General features: G+C 32.8%; 1 pseudogene; it reads right to left on the minus strand.

Moving 5' to 3' along the window:
* Positions 1 to 19030: 19030 nt before the first annotated feature.
* Positions 19031 to 20618, minus strand: LOC127711978 (uncharacterized; annotated as a pseudogene).
* Between the last annotated feature and the right edge of the window lie 535 nt (positions 20619 to 21153).

Below are 21153 nucleotides of genomic sequence, written 5' to 3' on the forward strand. Positions count from 1 at the left end.
TCTTGAATTTTTGACGATTTTTATTTGAAAAGTGACACTTTAAGCCCTTCGTACATATCGATAATGACATCATTTTGGGAATTCTTTTTGATAGCAATTATATATATAAGAAGTCAACAAGAATATCAAATTTTATGGATATCAAAAGACCAGGGGTCTCACTCTTTTTTCAGCGTTCTCCGGTAGGTTTTCACTATATATTTTGAATACCAAACTGGCACTTTGAGCCCTCCAAAAACATCGAAGACGAAAAGTTTACCCTTATTCCTTTTGATGTCATTCATATCTATATATTAACTAATTATATGCATAATATTATTAAGATTGAGAGATCAGGCATATCCAGGAAACGCTCTTTGCCCCTTTTCTTGAATTTTTGACGATTTTTATTTGAAAAGTGACACTTTAAGCCCTCCGTACATATCGATAATGACATCATTTTGGGAATTCTTTTTGATAGCAATTATGTATATAAGAAGTCAACAAGAATATCAAATTTTATGGATATCAACAGACCAGGGGATCTCACTCTTTTTTCAGCGTTCACCGGTAGGTTTTCACTATATATTTTGAATACCAAACTGGCACTTTGAGCCCTCCAAAAACATCGAAGACGAAAAGTTCACCCTAATTCCTTTTAATGTCATTCATATTTATAAATTAACTAATTATATGCATAATATTATTAAGATTGAGAGATCAGGAAGATCTAGCAAACGCCCTGTGCCCCTTTTCTTGAATTTTTGACGATTTTTATATCAAAAGTGACACTTTAAGCCCTCCGTACATATCGAAGATGACATCATTCTGGGAATTCCTTTTGATAGCAATTATATATATAAAAATTCTACACGATTATTAAATTTTATGGATATCGAAAGACCAGGGGGTCTCACTCTTTTTTCAGCGTTCTCCGGTAGGTTTTCATTATAAATTTTGAATACCAAAATGGCACTTTGAGCCCTCCAAAAACATCGAAGACGAAAAGTTTACCCTTATTCCTTTTGATGTCATTCATATCTATATATTAACTAATTATATGCATAATATTATTAAGATTGAGAGATCGGGAATATCCAGGAAACGCCCTTTGCCCCTTTTCTTGAATTTTTGACGATTTTTATTTGAAAAGTGACACTTTAAGCCCTCCGTACATATCGATAATGACATCATTTTGGGAATTCTTTTTGATAGCAATTATATATATAAGAAGTCAACAAGAATATCAAATTTTATGGATATCAAAAGACCAGGGGGGTCTCACTCTTTTTTCAGCGTTCACCGGTAGGTTTTCACTATATATTTTGAATACCAAACTGGCACTTTGAGCCCTACATAAACATCGAAGACGAAAAGTTTACCCTAATTCCTTTTGATGTCATTCATATTTATAAATTAACTAATTATATGCATAATATTATTAAGATTGAGAGATCAGGAAGATCTAGCAAACGCCCTGTGCCCCTTTTCTTGAATATTTGACGATTTTTATATCAAAAGTGACACTTTAAGCCCTCCGTACATATCGAAGATGACATCATTCTGGGAATTCCTTTTGATACATGTAGCAATTATATATATAAGAAGTCAACAAAATTATCAAATTTTATTGATATCAAAAGACTAGGGGGTCTCACTCTTTTTTCAGCGTTCTCCGGTAGATTTTCATTATATATTTTGAATACCAAACTGGCACTTTGAGCCTCCATAAAAATCAAAGACGAAAATTTTACCCTAATTTCTTTTGATGTCATTCATATCTATATATTAACTAATTATATGCATAATATTATTAAGATTGAGAGATCAGGAATATCCAGGAAACGCCCTGTGCCCCTTTCTTGAATTTTTGACGATTTTTATTTGAAAAGTGACACTTTAAGCCCTCCGTACATATCGATAATGACGTCATTTTGGGAATTCTTTTTGATAGCAATTATATATATAAGAAGTCAACAAGAATATTAAATTTTATGGATATCAAAAGACCAGGGGGTCTCACTCTTTTTTCAGCGTTCTCCGGTAGGTTTTCACTATATATTTTGAATACCAAACTGGCACTTTGAGCCCTCCATAAACATCGAAGACGAAAAGTTTACCCTAATTCCTTTTAATGTCATTCATATTTATAAATTAACTAATTATTTGCATAATATTATTAAGTTTGAGAGATCAGGAAGATCTAGCAAACGCCCTGTGCCCCTTTTCTTGAATTTTTGACGATTTTTATATCAAAAGTGACACTTTAAGCCCTCCGTACATATCGAAGATGACATCATTCTGGGAAGTCCTTTTGATAGCAATTATATATATAAAAATTCTACACGATTATTAAATTTTATGGATATCGAAAGACCAGGGGGTCTCACTCTTTTTTCAGCGTTCTCCGGTAGGGTTTCATTATAAATTTTGAATACCAAAATGGCACTTTGAGCCCTCCAAAAACATCGAAGACGAAACGTTTACCCTTATTCCTTTTGATGTCATTCATATCTATAAATTAACTAATTATATGCATAATATTATTAAGATTGAGAGATCAGGAATATCCAGGAAACGCTCTTTGCCCCTTTTCTTGAATTTTTGACGATTTTTATTTGAAAAGTGACACTTTAAGCCCTCCGTACATATCGATAATGACATCATTTTGGGAATTCTTTTTGATAGCAATTATATATATAAGAAGTCAACAAGAATATCAAATTTTATGGATATCAAAAGACCAGGGGGTCTCACTCTTTTTTCAGCGTTCACCGGTAGGTTTTCACTATATATTTTGAATACCAAACTGGCACTTTGAGCCCTCCATAAACATCGAAGACGAAATGTTTACCCTAATTCCTTTTAATGTCATTCATATTTATAAATTAACTAATTATATGCATAATATTATTAAGATTGAGAGATCAGGAAGATCTAGCAAACGCCCTGTGCCCCTTTTCTTGAATTTTTGACGATTTTTATATCAAAAGTGACACTTTAAGCCCTCCGTACATATCGAAGATGACATCATTCTGGGAATTCCTTTTGATACATGTAGCAATTATATATATAAGAAGTCAACAAAATTATCAAATTTTATTGATATCAAAAGACTAGGGGGGTCTCACTCTTTTTTCAGCGTTCTCCGGTAGATTTTAATTATATATTTTGAATACCAAACTGGCACTATGAGCCTCCATAAAAATCGAAGACGAAAATTTTACCCTAATTCCTTTTGATTTCATTCATATCTATATATTAACTAATTATATGCATAATACTATTAAGATTGAGAGATCAGGAATATCCAGGAAACGCCCTTTGCCCCTTTTCTTGAATTTTTGACGATTTTTATTTGAAAAGTGACACTTTAAGCCCTCCGTACATATCGATAATGACATCATTTTGGGAATTCTTTTTGATAGCAATTATATATATAAGAAGTCAACAAGAATATCAAATTTTATGGATATCAAAAGACCAGGGGGTCTCACTCTTTTTTCAGCGTTCACCGGTAGGTTTTCACTATATATTTTGAATACCAAACTGGCACTTTGAGCCCTCCATAAACATCGAAGACGAAAAGTTTACCCTAATTCCTTTTGATGTCATTCATATTTATAAATTAACTAATTATATGCATAATATTATTAAGATTGAGAGATCAGGAAGATCTAGCAAACGCCTTGTGTCCCTTTTCTTGAATATTTGACGATTTTTATTTGAAAAGTGACACTTTAAGCCCTCCGTACATATAGAAGATTACATTTTTCTGGGAATTCCTTTTGATAGCAATTATATATACTAGTATATAGGAAGTCTACAAGATTATCAAAATTTATGGATATCGAAAGACCAGGGGGGGGGTCTCACTCCTTTTAACTTTTTCTATCATGCTTTCAATGTCATCGAATGTTTAAATTTTTATTATAATCAGCTAAGAAAATTTGAATATCGAACCGACTGCTAGCAGCCGGTTGGATATTGAATATCGAATAACGAATAACGAACCGGCCGCTAACTTTACATACATGGTTTGTTTCAATATTTAATTTTTTTAGAGTCTCATAGTGTAATGCGAAAACATGGAAATTATAACCTTAAGGAAGTTATTGAACAAATGTATGTATATATACTAAACTATGTTATCTATTTTTTTACATTTATTACGAATCCATATAACATATAATCGACAACACAAAATTTCATTCAGTGGAAACTTTACTTGCTAATTATCTTTGTTGTTTAATTAACGAAATTTAAATATAAAACGCACATCATACATTGGAAATAAAAATAAAATATAAACAAAAAGAGATGTCAACATGATGAGCATAAGCAATATCACGACACATAAAACGTCTATTGGAAAAAATGTAGCTCCAGATTCATGAGTTAAAAGGGCATTAGCTACGAGATATACAAAAAAATGAAATATGATATTTTTTTTTGTTCAATGATTTTAAAGTGCAAATCTTCCTAAGAATCAGGCAGTGGTGAAAACATGACAAACAAAAACCCACTCAAGTACATTAAAATATGTTCAAATGTATAATGGTGCACGAATATAGCATTCGTTTCTTTTTCCTGTTCTTGTAATTCAAGATATAATTTGGTTGAAATGCACTAGAAATTAACAATTAAGGGGAGTTAACTCCGTAATTTTCTATCATTCTAACCAAACGTTATCTAGAGATTTCTCGAATTACCAGACACGCAGAAATGAAAGACCTACCATTACTAACTCACGATAAGGGCAACTTCAAAATAGGATAGTTAGGTCGGTGGGTTTTTTTTCGGCCATGTTTTGATTTTTTTTAAATCGACTGATTCTTACAAAGACTGGCACTTAATGAAAGTGAAATAGTGAAATAATAATTCACTTTGGGCAGCCAGATTAGTTCAATTTTGTCAAAATAAACTAAGAAACATCGCTGATGAATTATTCACTTGCAAGTGAATAGTTCGACCTCATTGAATCCGTATTCATGTGACCTTCAATTAAACCCCTTAGCCAGAGATGGGTTACGCATTAACTAGGCGTGTTCAGCTATTAAAAGGAAAAATATGTAAACATTGAAAGGAAAACAAGGGTAAACCATTTGGTTGACTGATTCGATCCACAAAAACACATTCTTACACGGGTAAAAACGATGCTCAAAATATTTCTTAACCTAAAATATGAAATCAAACACACCTAGAAAAATCCAATTGCCCGTATTCGCTATCTATGTAGATCTGTATTTACGTTTATATCGGGTTATACGACTGTCGGCAGTCTTTTGAGGTCACCTCGATGGTTAATTAGATGGCGTCTAGACTAAAATACACACGAAATTCATATACATATTATCGAGTCCATGCATCGTAAATAGTTCATTTTAGACTTTTTTATAATTTGGATATACGTTTTAGATAGACATAAGAAGATGTGGTTTGAGTGCCAATGAGACAACTCTCCATCCAAGTCACAATTTGTAAAAGTAAACCATTATAGGTCAAAAGTACGGCCTTCAACACGGAGCCTTGGCTCACACCGAACAGCAAGCTATAAAGGGCCCCAAACATGACAAGTGTAAAACCAGTCAAACAGGAAAACCAACGGTCTAATCTATATAAAAAACGAGAAACGAGAAACACTTATGAACCACATCAACAAAAGACAACCACTGAACATCAGGTTCCTGACTTAGGATAGGTGCAAACAAATGCATCGGGTTTGAACGTTTTATCTGGCGCCAACCTTTACCCTAATCTGAGACAGTGATGTAACAATACGACATAAAAGGACATACTATAAAACATTAATTGAAAAAAGGCTCAACTCATCTAAGTATGTATACTAACATATTTTAGACAAAAGTAAGACCATGCAAACCAAATTACCAAATGATTATGAAAACCAAATTACCAAATTATTAGTATGTTATAAATCAAATGTGAGAATTTGAGTCAAATCGATGAACATGAATTTGACAGCTAATGACCCTTTAAGAAAGGGCAATTATGCAATTATTCTTTTGTTTTTGTTATAAATTTTCTGTAAGGTTTAATTGTTTTATTTGAAAATTGGGCCTTAATTTCAATCAACTAATGCTGTAAGTAATGTGTAAAAAGTATGAATTTTTATGGAGATAAAGGAGTTTTTATCAAAATATTTATTATTAGACGAGTGACAGTTTTCAAAAAGACGCTTAGTTAACGACTGTATTGCACCCACCTAACATACGGCTATATCATATATCATTCGAAAGCTTATTAATCCTACTTTCATTTTTGCCCGGTCGTCAATAATTCGTACGGTGCAATTTTCGTTAAATCAAGGTCAAAACTGAACATTCCTAAATTTTGCTAGCATTAAACAAAATTCCCTTTTCTGGTACTTGTATGATATTTTTTTCCCTAAAGTTATCTGCACCTTATAAAACAACATACCATAATTCCAAATCGAATGCAAACTAAAATGTTGATTGCGCAATATTTACAGGAAATTGCATTTCTTGAAAAAACTTCCAAAAATGATAAAATTGCAATAAAAGCTAAATGTTTCATGAGGTTTGAATATTTATATGTCAAAAATAGAATAGATTTATCGTTTATAGGCCAAAGGAATTGTTTCATCAATTTAAACTGCAATTAATATAATATAGGTCAGGATGCAGCCTTCTAATGAAGCTTTTGCAGTTGCCCTGAAAAACACCATCTGCAAATAAGGATCATTTTGCTTTTATTGGCTAGACAATATTGTCAATATCGGCAAAACATTATTAACCATATTTGAAAAATAGGTAATGGAACAACTTTAAGGAAAAACAAGGTATATTTAGTAAAAATTAGTTTTCCGATGTTGTTTATTTTCGTTCAATATTCGATGGAATACTATTTGTACCATGCGCTTTTCAATTACAAATCTGGTGAATTCTTTTTTATGTTAGCCCATTCTTATATACTTTATTAGTTTTTTTATCAAATGTGACTGAAAATTAATATTGGGAACGATTAAATACCCTTCCTGAGCAACTACGATCACCACCAGGTTTAGGTAGTGTTCGCACATTTCGGTGAAGTATTTAAAATGTTTGTTTGTACTTTTTTTTCGCCTTGGTCATGCTGTCATCTGTTTTTCTTTGACTATGGTTTGATACTGCCTCCTTGTTATTTTCTTCATTCTTTCAACCAAAGAAAAGAAAACCAGATGATTCAAAGATGAGCGAATAAAAGACAACAGACTTAAACTCAGATATCGATGGCATGATACTTAACCCTTAACGGGAGGGATTGAGCTTGATTTTCATATGATGAAGACATAATCTTTCAATCAGTTTAATTGAGGTCCGGAGCTCGCATGTCAGTAACTGCTAGTAGTCCTTTGTTAATTTATGTATCACTGTCATTTTGCTTAGTTTCTTTTGGAACCTATTTTGACATCGAACTCGGACTTCTTTTTAACTGAGTTTTACTGTAGGTATTGCTGTGTGTATGTTTTTCTACATTAGCTAGAGGTATAGGGGGAGGGTTGAGATCTCACAAAACATGTTTAACCCCGCCACATTTTTCCGCCGGTTCCAAGCCAGGAGCCTCTGGCCTTTGTTAGTCTTGTATGATTTTTGATTTGAGTTCAATTATATGTTATGGAGTTAAGTATGACGTGCATTTTCACTGTACCAGTACACATTTTTGTTGAGGACCAGCTGAAGGCCGCCTCCGGGTGCAGAATTTTCTCGCTGAGCTGAAGATCCATTGGTGGCCTTTGGCTGTTTTCAGCTCTATGATCGGGTTGTTGTCTCTTTGACACATTTCCCATTTCCATTCTCAATTTTAAGATATAAAAGCCATCAAAAATACGGAACTCCAAAGAAAATTCAAAAACGGAAAGTTCCTTATCAAATGACGAAACCAAAAACTTTAACACATCAAACGAATGGAAAAAAATATCATAAACCTCGTTCTTCTCTATCTCTCTCTCTTTCTATAATATAGCGGAAATCAAGGAATTATCTTGTCCCTGCATCCTTTTTCTGTGTTCTTTCCATTCATATACCTCAAATGAGGCAAAACGAGTTTGGTTATTTACTAATAAAAAGTTGTCTGTACTTAAATATTTAGGGAACTATATTATTACATGTCTAGATGTTAGACGAAATGTAAATTAATATATGTAATAACAATGATAATTGTAATGATTTCATGGTTCTGGTATTGCCTGAAACTAAGTGTATGTGACTTATATAAAATGAAGAAATATACTTATACTGCATCAACTTTTGATGTTACATTTCAATGTATAATAAAAGAAATGTTTTTTCTGTTACAAATCACGATGTATTGTTTTCTGTGTACATGTCATGTATTGGAATAATAAATGTTCTTATTCTTATTCTTCTTATACCCATCTGTCAGGCTTAAACAACTTTGAAATGAGCAATACTCCTCTTACATTGCATGGTAAATTTTAGTCAACTAATGTCACTCATTATTGTTGTGAGATCGTCGCACCATTAGAAACCCAAACGAAAAAAATATGAAAATAAAGTGAGAAAATCACCAAAAGTCGCAGTTAGAGGGCTTAGTGCAAAACAGATATCTACAAAATTATTTGAGTTTTGATGACATTAAAACAAATACAAAACTGGATAAATCCAACCACAATTTTCATTTCTCACAATTGTATAAATATTTTAGAATAAAATAACTTCATTTTAACCATATATATTCTTTAGGTACATGTACTATCTTTAATATGCAAATGTTCAATCAATGCTTGACAGAAAATCTACTAAAATAGGGCTCTGTTTTTCTGAATGACTTAACTGAAAATATTATGAGTCGCATCTACATTAAAATTTTAATGCAAAACCATGGCCTATTAAATGTGAATCAAAAGGGGTTCAAAAGCATTTATATATCAGTCTCTGTTTAGAAAATTTATTTGTAATATGTAGCTGAAGTAAACATCGATATCAAAATTGCTTTGTTTGGTAAGAGGTTGTCTACTTTTACAAAAGACTATTGATGCTGATTGGTAGATTTTTTGTTGTGACACCTACACAGAAATTTCATCCTTGATACCAATAAATATAACTGATAAATATAACTAATATATTGTTGACGGGGATTGCCGAAGGTCGGTGGTTCCTTGGGCACTCCGCAGCCTCAACCATTGAAAATTGATCGCCGCAAAATACTTGATAAGCACATAGTGCTGAGAGTTTCGTTCAACGCCAACAATCAATCAATCACTTTATATTACAATGTACTAATATGTTAACTATTCAGGTATTGTAAGTATTGTTATTGCGAATTGCTAGAATTTCCAAATAAAAAAGTAATGTAAGTAAATATAATTGAAACATGTCTCATGTTTATTTACAAGAAACTACTTAGTTTGATAGGATTAAATATTTCTAGCAGGCATGAAGAACATTTTCAGTAGCAAGCTTATAATAGCTTTCACTTCCTTTGTCAAAGCAACATGCAGTATAAGTAACCAAGAAAACATATGAATATCGAAATATCGTTTCCAAACTTTCCCCTTAAAGTATGAATTTCCTGTGAATGATATCCTTTGACCTATTTGCACTTTTACGATTTGTGTTTTTTTCCAACCTAATACTGACTATATACAATTTGTTTTAACATACAACAGATAAAAAGGCGTATTTGCAGATGGCGGTATTTTGGGCAACTGCATGGGTTGGTATAATTGGCTGTTATATTAACAAAAAGCGCAATTGCAGGAAATTTATGATGTCAAAAACATCATTAGCACTAGATAAAATATGCTATTTGGTTTTATGGTGAATAAGAATTGAATCACAAACAAATATATTGGTTTTCACTCATTTTTATCATTTTCACTGGAATTTCTGGAAACGGCGTTATTTATTACATATCCGACATACATATTTCAAAGTGCTTTTGATAAATAACTATTAACATCTGTTCTAACAGATTTCCATATTTTCAAACAAAATATTATTATTCAGAGGGGCAGAATGTGCAAAAATGCTGACATCTTGTAAAATTAGAAATAGTCTGTCCTTGACCTTTCATCGTGATCTAACGGAAACTGCACCATAAGAATATTGAGAAAAAAAGAATGGTATGTGATTCAGCCGTATGTTAGATGGGTGCTTTAAAAATGAAATTTTATGGTTAATGTCACTCGTCTATATCTAAAACGTAACAGATTTCATTCATAGCAGTGTTTTTTAAGACGTATCAATACAATGTCAATAAAATGATATTTATTCATATTCGTTTTCCCTGAAGCATGAAATCAGTCTTATATTCAATTTATTACCAACAGTTTACACAAGGCATCCCGTTTTACTCAAATTTTACACAACAAACAAGCCTGTGGAATCGTTTGCACATTTTTTCTCTCCATTGCTGACCAATGAATAGGTAAATAAAGAAATATGAAAAAAATCCAAAGAGAATACTCAACTTTTGATATGGACAGAGAGTATTGACTATCTTCAAAACTATATCATTTTGTTCAAAGTGATCCATGTCAAAACTAAAAGTAACCACAAATACTGAGATAGCCTCCGACAAAATATATATAATGCAAATTAGAACAATTATTAAAGCAGATCTACGATTTCTTTTCTGTACGTATTGGCTATCAACCCTCTGAAACTTTTACCTGAAAAGTGTGAGCTTGCATGCAATAAATCCAAAGCATATGATCATACCTGTATGATAAGAGACAAAAATGTACGTCACGATTACCAAAAGGTATGTGTATCTTTTGATTTCTAAGACATCAACATGTCTAAGGTCAAGGCAACAAATTCCATTTATATTCAAAGGCATATACATATTACCGATGATTATTGGAAAACTCAAAAGCACCGGATATCCAAATACAGTAAGAACACTGTACATACAAGGCTTGCTGTTCGATGTGAACCAAGGCTCCGTGTTGAAGGCCGTACTTTGACCTATAATGGTTTACTTTTACAAATTGTGAATTGCATGGAGAGTTGTCTCATTGGCACTCATACCACATCTTCTTATGTCTACTTGTTTGTCAAGTGTATTTTACTCCACAATTTGGAAACATCACCGAAACAACTTTTTATACACATTGTAATGCAGTGTTCAAAATAGATGTAATATGCAATGTTTGACCAATGGAAAAACTTCCTCTGATTAAAAAATGAGTTAAGTAATCGTAGCTCTCCCGTGACCATGAATCAAAATGATGGTAAAAACTTATCAGAAGTTCAAAAACAGATAATATGCAATTGTAATTGGAGTACATGCACACAATAAAGAAAGCATGTCTGTTAAGGCAATTGCTAATAGCATTATAACCAGAGGTGACCGGTTCTCTTTCTGAATAAAGACTGATTTAATGCAGGAACTACGGCTGATAACGTTGAGTTGGTATATGCGACATAACTAGGTGGGATAAGACTACATTCAATAATATACCACTCTCCGAAACATCCAATACGAAAGTATCACATCTATATTTTTGATCAAATTCATTTATATTTGAAGAACTAACAAGAAAATCCCCATTTTCAATATCTCTGTATCCGAACAAACCTACAAAATCGACGAAATTTTCTATACATTTATTACCTTGAAAACTAAACATCACCGTTAGTTGTTCGTTTAATTCTGTCCCAATTCTTGCTAGACCACTTTCTTGATACATATTTACATGGAAAATATGTTGGTTTGCTAATGCCATCCTTCTAATACAGTCTAGTTTTTTTTAGAAAGAAATGCATTTCTACGTTGGTATTTGTAACATTTCCTTTAACGAATAAAAACTGGTTAAAGGCATCAACACATTGGTTGTCAATAAATGTTACCCCCCATGTCTTCAGAAATTGGAATAATAACGGCGTCTTTTAGAGTGACATTTCATGTAGCGTTTACTTCATTGAATAACAAAAGATTTGCATATTGTCCTGGTATTCTTCCCTTTCAGAGACTTCGTGGAGGTAAAATAAATCTATTTCTCCCCTAGAACAATTTTTTTTAAAGAATATCAATGATATACATATCATTTGTTTGGTGAATGACAAACAATTGACCAGTCTTGTTCGATAGATATATTCTTACATCCTCTGCATATACTGTGACTTTACTTCATATAAACTATTTGACGCATCATCTTTCTTTTATTCATTTTTTAAATAGATTGAACAAAGATCCAACAAATATATATAGAAATTTCTGAATGTCAAGTTTTAAAACAAAAGACATCACAGCATAGGAAAATGCTTTTATATGAATTCAGATTCATTATTGTACATGAGATTGGAAACATTTCGTATATTATGTTAAGTGATTATAATCTGTGAAAAGTTATATATTGAAATTATTGTCTATGCATGATGATAAAACAAACAACAATTAGAGGCCCTCGAATAAAGGACTGGTCGGTTGTAAACCGCATTCGAGGAAGAAATCATTTAATAAGCATACATTCAATTTACATACACGAATATTTAAGATATTTTATCTGTATATTCACAGGACGTAAAATATCAGTCAAAGAACCAATATACAGGATACCACGTCGCCCACACTATATAGGTTTTCATCGGATGGTGTAAAGGATTAAACAACTCTAAATCAAAGAGGTGTTTCTAGGATAATCGTATAAGATGTCAAGAATATGACCTTTGTTCAATCTCTAGATTCCTCATTGTACTCCAATAATTCAGATAAGTTTGTTTATATTCGACCATGTACTGTACATCTTTCAGAAAAGTTTGTTTATATTCGACGATGTACTGTACATCTTTCAGATAAGTTTGTTTATATTCGACCATGTACTGTACATCTTTCAGATAAGTTTGTTTATATTCGACCATGTACTGTACATCTTTCAGATAAGTTTGTTTATAGTGGACCATGTACTGTACATCTTTCACATAAGTTTTTTTATATTGGACCATGTACTGTACATCTTTCAGATATATTAGATTTCAATGACAACATGCAACATTGTTTCATTTCTAAATGTAATCGCAAAAACTGTTAAATCTGTGGTACTGATACATGTCTTCAAAGTCACTTGTCCACCATATGATACAAGACACGTAGTCATGAGGATATAAATTGTACTGTTTCTAATCTTTTGTTCGGTATTGAATGTGCTTTTTGTGAAGTGATCAATGTCGGTGAAACACGACAGAAATTAACAAAAGAATGAATGATCCCCACTACAATGTTATTTTTAGGTTTACAATAAGTTTCTCAATTAACACTCTATCAGCCAGAGGTTGTGAATGCTTTATCATTTTTTCATGACAACAATGTTGCTGTTTTAGAAAACAATACCTCAAAGTATATATAAAACACATCATTTGGAATGTCTAACAACTAACACAGATCCCCACACAACTTGTCTGATCGACTACATCGTCTCATTAAACAGAGCTTGTTCTGCCAAAATCGGAATCGAAAATACAATTTCCGTGCTTAAGATCATGAAAAATCTCACTTTGTGAAGAACCAACAACAAATATACCGAAGATGATATCATCAAAATGCTGGATGTTTTTGAGTATTTTCCCACTATGCTAATGGGTGTTCTCCTTTCACAGAAAACTGCTCCGAGGAAGTTATGGAGGACAACTGAAATCGACACTACTTACGTTTTCACGGTCACCGTCAATAATTGGTTGATCGATTAAATCCGTCTGTGTAACAAATCACTACCGATATGTTTTCGCAATCTTAAATCTTTAGATACCTGAATAGTAGTTTGATCTATAAACTTATCGATTGTATCCTATCCCCGATTGTGACAATCTGACTGAAAGCATGACGGGTGATGCTGCATAGCAGGAGACGCACCCTGTTCGTGCGATTCCTTCAGTTATTGTTTTTTACATAAATTTGTATCTGATGAATGCATTTATGATTGGTATCTCTGATGATATAATATACAAGAAGGTATTTCATAATGGGTCATTCCTTACATTCCAAAAGAGAAAACTTCATCAGAAGAACCAGGTTTTTAACTTGGTAGCAAAACGTGCGTTTCGTCTAAAACTCAATCATAAGTGGCGCTCTCGAGTAATAACAGTTTAAAGGCCAAATCAAAAACGAAGTTCAAGAGCATTAAAGCAGAAAATTCTAAAATAAAATACATGTGCAAATACTGCTATGGCAAGCTATGCCTAGGGTCATTTCCAATGCAAGAATTAACAGTTGTATCTGTTGTTTACTTGTATTCATATCAGATCAACTAGTTATCATTGTATTGTATCGTTCTTGCCATGTCGTTAATATTGTCAAAAGTTCTGAATTAGATATCGCCGTAATCACTCTGGGGCTCTTCCAGCCTCGAGCTCTATTTAAGTTGTTTCTGGAAACGCACATTTTGTCGATTAGCAACCACATACCAGTTAAGAAGAAGAAGAAGAAGAAGAAGCGATATAGAACCTGACATACTTACCCTTTGTTTATCTCGATATGTCTTTTAGATTGTTTAGCCGTTGATTTACTGTATCAACGACATTAACGTGCACTCCACATCTCCTTTTATGCATACTACTTTGTTGTGATATTATTTATTTCCCAGTCAGAAATCTACGTTCTATTTTCACGAGAGAGAGAAAAGGGTGTAAACTGGAGCCGATTAACCCACAAACTGAATTAAATGGTAGTAAGCGCCCAACCCTCCCCTAAACCTGGGACAATGGTGCAACTGACTAACAGAAGAATAAGATGTACCAATTGATTAACGAAAAACGAAATATGATAAACAGCAACAAACGACAACCACCCTATTACAAGCCATTGACTAAGAACAGGAATATCTAAAATAAGACAGTGTTAAAAATGTTTGTGGGCGCCCAACACCCCCTAACATGGGACAATGGTGTAACAGCATAACATAAAAACAGTCTGTTAAATCAGTTGAAAAAGGCTTAAATCATCAGATCGATGCAAAGCAACAAACAAAAAACAACTGAAAAACCCCCAAAACGCAAGATACAGATCTGATAAAACTGGCAGATTCCAAAAGCTAATTCAAGTCCAATAACAACTAATGGAAAAATCAGGTAACCAAGACTTATTGTTTATTTCAATATTTTGCAAGACACAATCATCAACATAAAAGTGTTACTACTTTGCTAGCAAGAGCAATCTGCAAAAACTGATTTGTATTAAATGATGATCCTTAGACATTTTGCCTCATCATATTATTACTCCTTTGTCTGGTGGGAGCAATTTTTAACCTATTTGTTAGACAAAAATAATACTTGATCGTGATCGTAACGCTTATATCACAAATTTAACGAAAAACAAAGAAATTCAATCAAAACTCAATTCTATCATAATTTTATAGTCAAACCCTGTTTCAGACTCAATTGATTTGAATTATCACGATTTCTCAGACATTTAAATAGCTTCCATTTTGACACAATTTGAAAATGTAAAACAACACATTTGAAGCTGTCTTGCTTTTCTTACGTATTAGAAATAGAACACTTCTACGACGGTTAAAAAAGTAAATAAAGACACAAAGAGTCATCATTCTCATAGAATATTCCAGTATCAATTGGTAATTCTTATATTAGTTTATAACATGCTGTGTAATGTGAATTCAAATTTTCCTCTTAAAACAAATTAAGTTAAGCTTCCTTGAATAATTCAAGTAATTTCGTTCAGGTTAAATTAAAATAAAACAACAGATCTTCTCGTTGGGTATTGAATTCTTTGATGTTCTATGATTAACAAAATCCATAATTACTTTAAATATTGTAACCTGTAACTTTAAATATCTAAGATGTTTCAATTATCATACCGACAAGTTCTAAAGTCGATATTGTTTTTATACTTAAAACATATGCTTTCAATGGGATGTTGCTCAACACCAGCTAATATAGCTCTGCGGCATATAATAAAAAATACAGCATGTGTCTTGTACGGGGTCTGCAGTTTACAATTTACCCTTTCGGAGCACATGAGATCACTAACGGATTTTGTTGGGGTTCGTATTGCTCAGACTTTGGTGTTTTTTTCTATGTTGTGTATTTGCTGTTTGTCTTTTCGTCGTTTTTCAACGGCGTTTTGAGTTTGTTATCCACTTTTTTAAGTTTGAATATCCCTTTGGTGTTGTCCTATTCCCATTTACAGCAATGAAAGATAAGAAAATTTAATGTAATAAACAAGATGAAGGAGATACATATGGGATGTAAATATCCACGCGTGAACCTATTTTTGCAATATATAACAAACAAGTTAATAGCCAGCAATACACGCACGCAACCGCCGCCAAATGTTCCATAATTTTTTACATGCACATACAGTTTTGGTTTAAATAAAGCTCTCATACTCTTACGGTCCCTTTCTTGATTTAGTAATATCGCAGGTGACATGAAAATGCATATTAAAGGACCGAACAATAAACGATCAAGCATTAACTATTACAAGATACAGGTATTTTCCAAATATATTAAAGCATTTTTCAAAAAATTGTTTCTGATTTTAGTTTGTTAATGTGATTCCTAAGGTGACGATTCCACTGTATGTATGCTTCCAGTTACCTAAAACAAAACATGTCATCATCGTAGGATAACCACAAAACAATGTTTTCATTGGTAACTTCCTTTTTATGATATATGTTGACCGTTAAACTTCTTCCAAAAATATGCGCACATATTCTTTATGGACAATTAAGAGATAGACAATCTGTTTGACTGTGCGTACCAAATTTCCGTGAAATGTGATAAAAGTCATTATTCGATGGCTCTTTTATCATAAAGAAGACGGTATGATAAGATCACTTAATTTATCTGTCCTTAAATATAAAAATCAAAAAGTACTATAAATCTATTAAATAATATCCTTCAGATATTCATAACCTAAGTTTTATGTCTGTCGGACATTAATATTTATATTTTTTAAATTTTATCTTACCTAAAATTATTAACATGTACTTTACAAAGATGTTTATGTGTGGAAAATAACTTTTTGGTTAATGCTGTTGCACCTATATATCTTAATCAAAAAGTATGCGTGAAATGACAATGTTTAATTGAATTAAACGTAAATATGGACATCTTTATGACGCCAAAGTGACCTTTCTGTATCAACTTTTCCTGATTATATTAGCCTGTTCATTTTTCAATACGATTTACATATTGTTGCATAAGTTTACTATTTTATCAATTTTTGGTGCCAGATAACTATATCATACATCCTCCTTTTACATCGAACCTTAAACTGACATAACTTCCTCAAATTGAGTACTTTTCGTTTAATAATCGTACAAAACTGATAACCCGAAACATTTTCCGATTGTTTTGTTATGAAATGAAATTAGCAATAGTACAAACCAACAAAACAGTTCAATTGATAAAAAAAACTGTAAAACTGTAAGACTTTGCTGCTACAAAATGTGATAAAAATCCGAAAACAATATAGTAAAAATATTTCAGCCTGTATTTATTTAGATGTGGGATAGTTTGTTAACGAATTAACAAGATAAACGGGCGCAATTGCAAGTAGCGAAGATGAACATAATTACCCTTCCGGAGCACCCCAAAAAAACACTGATAGTTTACACGAGGACTGTGATGGCGTAAAAAGTAAATATATAATGACCTGTCTCTCATCAAAGAATGAGGATAAAAGGAAACTTTATTTGTATACTGTACAGATAATATGCTAACAGTTATTTATAGTCCTGATTTTCGGGTAAATGAAAGAATATAATTTGAGCACATATACGTTTGGTGAATCTTTAACTGAACATTTATCTTCGAGTATATTATTATCTCGACATCTTGATTTTTTTTTTGTAAAACGTTTATTTTTTTTTAAAGTTAACAAGACACATTTATCATCAATAAAGTATTATCCCTTCGTTCAGTGGGACCAAAACAACTAATCTATATGAAACCAATGATAATCGTTAGACATTAATCATCATTTAACGTGTAACCCCTTTGTCTAATGGGACGAATTTCAATTAATTTATAGGAAAACAATGATAACCGTTCGTGATTATTTCACAGAAAATATAATCAATTATACCAAAGAAATCCCATTTGATTGTTACTTTATTACCCCGACATTGTAAAGTCAAATACATTTTCATTCTCACCTGACTCAAAATGTCATGATTGCTGTGACATTTAAAGGATATCACATTGACATAAGGCCACACTAAAAAGAAAATCATTCGATGCTGCATGACTTATTTTGATAGCCATGATCACAGTCATTTGAAAATACTATAGAATTTATAAGTCATTATTTCATAAATACAAAAGTTTTCTTGCATCTTTGAACTGGATGAAAATGATTTTTAAATTGACCTTTGATAAACGGCAATCTATACTCTTTGCTTATATAAACTATTATCTAAGATGCTCATTAAAAAATAACAATATAAGAGTTGGCAGGAAATTGCCACAGCATTTATTAACAGATATGATATATGTACTATGGACTATTATATGAAATGCAATTTGTGATATGAACTAAAATTCACTGATAGAAATGCATATGTTTCTTTGAAAATGTTGTATGATGATCGCCGAATATGTTCGAGGCGGTAGATCATATATGAAAAGGGAAAGTTCAAGATAAGCTATTAACCCTTGAAATCAGAGGCTAATGCTATCATACGATTAAAATAAGTCTGTAAACTGCAAATATGTTATCTAAGCGCAGCGAAATCTCCCAAATTGACGTACGCTGCGACAATTTTAGCTATCAGTTAAAATTTTCGTAGAACCGTCAACCGCCAATAAAATCGGGGGAAGCTGCGCGTAGCTGTGCCATTTCAAGTAAATTTTGAATGAAACATCTGATAAATGAACAAAGTATAAATTGTTAAGTAACAAGTAAGGAATTATTTACATTATTTATAAAACAGCATCAATAACGCTGATGTTTCATTTAAACTAATTACAAAGATCATAATATGAACACTTATAATATTTACAACGAATCAACTATAAAAATTCAAAGTCTAGAATAGTCGTCTGGAAAAGTAATGCCACCGTCTCACTAGAAAAAATTGTAATTTGTTTCTAGGGCTCCCTGGATTATGTTCAGAAAAACTTCTTTTTCTATCTTAGTTAAATGCACCCCATCATCTGCTAGGAACTCGTGTGTAGCTTTTATGTCAGGATATCGAATGTAAGAGCCTCCATGCTTTGTCATGTGGACACCAATGGAGCTGTTTAACCGACGCCTGCACTTGTCCATACAATTCCCACTGGTTGAATACCGCCACTGCAATCTTGGTAATACTTGAGACCAAATTAAAGTCGTTTCAGGCAATTTATTTGATAACCATGACATAAATTTAACAAGCTGGTAATGTAAGTAACCTAGTTTGATATTACCTATATCATTTCCCCCAATGTGCACTATAATATAGCTGGGAGGATCTTCAAATCTCAGCATCATTTTAATGCGACTCTTCATCTTAGAGAGAGTTAGTCAACCGGTACCTTGCCACCAAATATTCACTCCCAACCTATTCAAAGCCAAATTAGCTCCTCCCGGGCGTTGCCTTGCTTCCACAAACGCATTCTTAATAATTGACGACCCAACAATCCAAACCCTTATAGGAGAATCGGAAACTAACAGCAATATACAATGTACATAAACAATTAAACGGGAATTCGTATGTAACGCAAATATGCACCCGATTTCCAACGACCTAAACTTTTAATCTTTTCGTCGGACAACCCTTCAATGGCACAAGCTGTAGCCATACCTATTCTGAATGAGTGAGACGACCAACGAGCATTATCAATACCTAAAACATGTAGAGACTTTTTGAGTATTGCAGAAAATTGGTATTTAGTCAAAGGTTTACCGTCAAAGTGACAAAATAGCGGTCCACCTACTACAGGTCTATCTCGCAAATAGCAAGGAAATAAAACAACTGGACAAATACATTTGTCTAATTGCTCCGGAATGTGTATAGTAACCCCTCTACCAAACTGATCGGTCTTAGATGAAACCAAATGAATTTCTAAATAATTTTTGTAAATTTGGACATCATTCATGTTTAAAGCATGATTTGAAGAAAATGTATTGCTCATATTTTGAACTGTCAACTCCCCAACCCTAAAAAGACCATGAAAGGCCAAGGAAAAAACCGCCTTGAATAGCCTAGCCTCGTACGCAGAACTGCAGATTCAAGATAATATTGACAAAATACGACGCAATAACTCTCTTGAAATAGGCAGTCTGGTGTCCATCTGAGGCGACCTTGAACGCTTTACACCATCGATCATTTTCCTTACGATTAACTTTTGAGTATAGTCTTCATAATCATTTAGCTTGTTGTAGAAACTTAGGCCTGATGTGTACGAATTAATTGTTTAATGAACGAGTCCGGATTTATACATATATGCAATAAAAGCAACAATGTCATGCAGGGACGCAGGCCATACATTTGCAAGACCGATATCTTTCCTGAAACTGTTAAAAAAAATTAAAGCCCTGGTATACAACTTTGCTGTACTAGGAGCTACCGAATTGTTTATTAAAAAATCTACTTCAGTTCCGAAATGACCGTATGAAACTCCACAGGAATGTCTGATGGAGTTTGATCTGCTTCCGGAGCCAATGTACGGAAACGGATCACCTAAAAACGAGACAAAGAATCTGCAATTGTATTACTTTCGCCTGGAATATGCAACGCTCGTACCTGAATATTTTAACTCATTAATAATAATACTAGAGGACGAATTAACTTCATTACGTACTTCGATTTTGATGTCTGCTTGTTAATTATCAAAACTAGTGCTTGGTTATCTATTCTTAATAAAATTTTCTTGTTGTTAAATTGAGGGTACCAAATTAACATGGCCAATAATATAGGCACCAGCTCTAAAAAGGATATATCGGACATGAACTCCTTATCCCTCCACTCGACAGGCCATCGAAACTGAGACCAATGCTTGGCAAAATAAGCCCCACAACCAAGAGAAGCATTTCATGAACTATCAGTAAACAGCTCAAGTGTATCACTTGACAACCAAGACCTTCCGAAAGGTAGCATTCGCCATTACAATTTTCTAAAAACTCTAACCAGACTAAAGCATCAGATCTCAGCTCTTGATTAATTTTTACATAATAATACGACTTTCCGTGTTTAAGGTTTGAAATTACATCATAAAATCTTCTAGTAAAAGCCCTTCATGACGGAAT

Source organism: Mytilus californianus, unplaced genomic scaffold, assembly GCF_021869535.1.
Source record: "Mytilus californianus isolate M0D057914Y unplaced genomic scaffold, xbMytCali1.0.p SCAF_8, whole genome shotgun sequence".
NCBI classification, from domain to species: domain Eukaryota; kingdom Metazoa; phylum Mollusca; class Bivalvia; order Mytilida; family Mytilidae; genus Mytilus; species Mytilus californianus.